This window comes from Gymnodraco acuticeps, unplaced genomic scaffold, assembly GCF_902827175.1.
Source record: "Gymnodraco acuticeps unplaced genomic scaffold, fGymAcu1.1, whole genome shotgun sequence".
NCBI lineage: Eukaryota > Metazoa > Chordata > Actinopteri > Perciformes > Bathydraconidae > Gymnodraco > Gymnodraco acuticeps.
In genome coordinates this window covers 597,524-602,522 of record NW_022990400.1, presented here as the reverse complement: position 1 = coordinate 602,522, position 4,999 = coordinate 597,524, and positions in this window count along the sequence as shown.

Here is a 4,999-nt window from a genome sequence, read left to right as displayed (position 1 = left end):
GCACACGTTTAGTGATCCTTTGTCCTCTTTTTTCAGGCTTTTCACACTGCACTTAGTGTGGGGCTAAGTGAGCCTAGGGCTAGCTGGCCGTGTTCCAGAGCAGGATTAGCACCAACTTTAGCCCTGGGCTAATGATGCGTTCCTTTTACATTGGAAGTCGGAGGTGAGACCTGGGAGTGACGTCACATCGAATTGACTGCATTCCAGTGGCACAAGTCGTAAAAAGAAGGCCACTGTAAGCAATACCGGTTGATAACTACGCTTTATTTTGTATTTTGTGAATACAAACATCGTAGCAACATATCCACAGATGGAAGATGAGCAATACCTTATGTACAGTTGATTTAATGGGACACAAATAATACAGAAGAGTTAAACGTCTTATATTTTTAAAGGGTTCTCTTACTGTTCATATTTTGAATGATGTGGCGAGTTATCGCCGAGTTTCCAAGTAGGAAGTCTGACTTCAGGGGGCGTTCCAGTTACAAATGTCCAGCTTTGAACTTGGATACTCCCACTTCCCAGTACAACTGGAACGCACCATCAGTGAGCCGATGCTGGCCCTGTTCCAGAGCAGCTTTAGCCCTGTGCTAAGAATTTGAAGTGCCAAAAGCCCATGGAAGTACCCAGGGCCGGCCATTGGCACTGGCGAACTAGGCGGTCGCCTAGGGCGCCAGATCTGGAGGGGCGCTGCATTGGGAGAAAAAAATAAGAAAATACATTTTAAAATTAAAAAAAATTAAATTTGTATTCTGCCTAATTGTCTGATGTGATACGTTTACAATTGAATAAAGTCAACACCCTTTGCACCCCGGGCCGGCCACATTTTGCATTTGCCCTGTACGATGGGCGCTGTAAGTGATGAAAGTGGGGGATGTTGACTTATCAGGCACCCGCAGCTCACAGCCAAAGTGCGAGCAAGCCTCGGAGCAAGAGAGAGCAAGAGAGAGAGAGAGAGAGAGAGAGAGAGAGAGAGAGAGAGAGAGAGAGAGAGAGAGAGAGAGAGAGAGAGAGAGGAGAGAGAGAGAGAGAGCATCGGTACCGCGGATTGTTGTTGGATTGAGGCTGATAACTACAGCTCAGTGAGGTCTTGAGTGTTTAGATAGTTCCCTTTAGTCAAAGTTATCTCAGTGGATCTCAAACGGTTTTGTCACTATTGATGTAAACAAATATTTCCAAGGCACTCCTTTATAATTATTAGAATAAATAACAACAGGTTTGAAATCATTCCAATGTATACTATAGGACAGTAAACAAAACATATCGAGATATATAATAATATGGGAGATAATATGGAGATATTAAAAAATATGCATGAATAAATAAATGTTAACAGGTAAAATAAGATATGAATGAACAACACAAATAAAATAAGTTACATTTATTTGTTATTGGCTATGGTAGGTTATTGGTTATGTTCTCATACTTATTTGATTATTAAAATGTAAACCGATCTTTTTCATATGGGTGTTTAGAGTTGTACCCCCTAGATCTAGTCTCTAGTAATTCTACTCAAAGTGCACCAGATTGAAGCATTTTACTTCAAAATGTTAAAACAAATATTTCCGGGGGGGCATACCCCGGACCCCCCTAGAGGATGTGATGTCCACCCCCCAATTACAACATGTTCATACAATAATTAATATATTTGCAACATTCTTTATGTATATAACCAACATGTCAATACGTTTCAGTTTTTGTAGTGTATTTTTCATTTAATCTTTATAAATTCTATTGTGTATTGCTTGGAGGGGGGGGGGGGGGGGGGCACCAAATCACAATCTCGCCCAGGGCACCAAAATGTCTAGGGCCGGCCCTGGAAGTACCTGAAAAATCTCAAACCATAACATTGTACTCACCAAGTGAATTTATGATACATGGAAGCATGAAGGCATCACTAAAAGAAAGGGACCGATGAACTGACATTGAAACGTAGAAACCCAACTCTGAGGTTAGCTTAAACATAGGTAAAAACATTTTATTATCAAAACAGTTTCACCACAGTTTAAAGGTTTATTACAATCAGTTTTTAATATATCACATGTTGTGTTTTCTTAACTCAAACATAAAGAACATGTTTTTTTACAACACAATCTTGCCTTGTTCACACCCATGACTTCTTCTTCAGTTTATTTGTTGCAGCTAGCAGTTTATCTTGGCGTGCTACCACCTGCTGGTCAGTGGAACAGTATGGTAGGACTGTGTGTGTGTGTGTGCATACATATATAGGCTACGGGGACCCTTACAAATACAGCTTAATACTGGGACTAGAGGTCTACAACTTGTTTGTAACAATGTAGCTGTGTTCTAACGTCTTGGCAAGCACGATGTTTTTATAACTACTGAAAGATTTTCCGAAAATTAGAACCAAATTGTTAAAAATGTAACTAATCCTAATAAAGGCGCAACATTCAGCTAGCAATGCTACATGTTCCCATTAACTGCATGTTAGCATGTAACTGACTGGACAGATGCTACAGTGCTCGCTATGAGATTACCTCAATCCACAGTAGCATCCAGCATGTAGACTCCACAGTGTCTCTGAGACTTGCTCCCAGTTTGCAGTGCCCCCATTGTGCTAAAAATAACTCAAGGTCACCAAGCTCCCCCTGCCTCCCCCACCAGGGAAAGGAGGGAGAAAGAGATAGAGAGAACACAACAGGGCATCAGGAGGGTTGCACTTGCATATAACCTTTCAGCACCTACTGTACAGAAGTATTGAATAAACAGTGACAAACCCTATCATCTGTCCCAATTCAAGAGCTGTTCCACAAGCTGCACCATGACATTATCCTCAATTTAACGGTATTTTAGTACGAGTGTTTATGAGCAGATTACTTGTATTTTATGTAAAATCTGCTGAAAAAGGTGTCACTCAAATCCCACCCAGAGCTGCCGCAGGGTTTTCAGATCAGAGCAAGAGCCAGATTCTGAACAACATCGGACCATATTCAGTGGCAGGTGTGTCTTACTCTTTAATCGCCCTTCCAACATGTCCGTGTGACAGTGATGTTCAACAGCGGAGCGCCTGCAGATGATCCGCTCGGTGTGTGTGGTTATTTAAAGGCCCACAGGGAGGGGCAGGGGTACAAATCAAGGGCGCCCGCCATGTGGATGACAGGCATCAGCAGAGATCTACAGTACGGTGGTCCAGGTAATGGATGCTGGGGAGGGACCTGCGCTGAAAAAACGGAAACGTTTACTTTAATTAATTGTGTTATGTCAACAGGTTCGTTAGGTCAGGTTAGTTGGAAGCAATAATCTTAAATTAAACCTAATATTTTGTATTTAAACTTAATAGTGTTGCTTTCAACTAACCTAATACAGTTATGTGTCATTTGTTGACATAATACATTAAATTCAAGTCAACGTTTCAGTTTTTCAGTGTGTTTCCTGTGGTGCCTTCAGGAGACTTTACTGTGTCTGTGTGTGTCTGTGTCTGTGTGTGTGTGTGTGTGTGTGTGTGTGCTCTATGTGTAACACCAGGTTTAGGGAGTAACAGATTACTTGCAATTGATAATGGATTACATAATCAGGATACAAAGAAAAGGTAGATGTATTCCCTTACAGTTACATTTAAAAAAATGACAGATTACTGTGACATTTTTCCAAAATGGGGATTACTGCAGGATTAGAACATTAAAATACATTTCTAAATAAATATAAATAAATTATCGGTATGCTTTTCTTAATTTAATATATATATTTATTTATATTTAAATGCAGTAGGTGGATACCTGATTTAAGATGACACATTTTGGATACAAAATATCCTGTTGTCTTCTTTTCTAAGATCATATTGTTTTGTTGCTTTACATAATACACTTAAGTTTCTTCTTCTTTTTCCTCGTATATATATATATATATATATATATATATATATATATATTCGCATTGCATTTGATTTTGAGGTCATCCAAAAGTAGCATATAGTAATCAGGGTACATTACTTTTATACTTAGATTACGTAACTGATTACATTTTTTTAAAACTAACTTTGAATTGTAACGGATCACATTTGCATAGCTCTCTCGACCCCGTGTAAAACCTCCCTTATGATGAAAGAAAATCACTGTTGAATGTGTCAAATACATGAATTCAGCTCTCAGCATATAGTGCCAGACTGAACTCTGAAGAGTGTATTTAATAAAGGGACCTTGATGGTGACCCTCCTGGTCTTTCCTCTAGCCCCCCCATCAGGTCAAACATTTCACTCACTCACAAAACATATTGAAATGTAGGGGGATAATATTCAAGTTGCTACATTAAAGTGAGGCGTCCCCTGCTGTCTGCTTTTTTCCGTGCTACCTCTTGGAGATGTCAATAATATTTAATAAAAAAAACATATAGGATTTACCGATCCCATTTTCAGGAATTAAAGAAGATTTTTTTAAAGAACATTATTAAAGTAAAGGTATAGGATTTCTAAATTGTAAAAGTACTTGCATTCAAAATCGAATTCAAGTAAAAGTACAAAAGTATCGTAATGGCCCATTTCAGAATCATAATGAGTTGCTGGATTATATTTATGATTATTGATGTGTTTTTATCAGAGCTCATTTAAATACTTCATATACTGCTACCGGATGTCTTAACCTTTACAAATATATCAAAGTGTATTTAATAATTCATTTATATTCTGTATTAATCTATATCTAAAAAACTGTTTTAGTTTTAGTGTATTCAAATTGGCTTTTGTTTATAATCTGAATCTGAAAAAGTAACTGATAACTAATTTTGTCAAATAAATGTAGTCGAGTAAAAAATGCAATATTGGCTTCTGAAGTATAAAGTAGCATTAACTGAGAATACTGAAGTGAAGTACTACCTCAGAAATGTCCCTCACCCAAACAGGAGAGAGGTGAGTCAGCTGCAGTTCAGCCTGTCAGGATAATACCAGCTGTGACTGACTGGAAATCATCTGCAAGCAAATATTCAGCATGAAGGATTACAATTCAATTTCCTTTAGTTTAAATCTCAGTTAAATCAAGACGGAGAA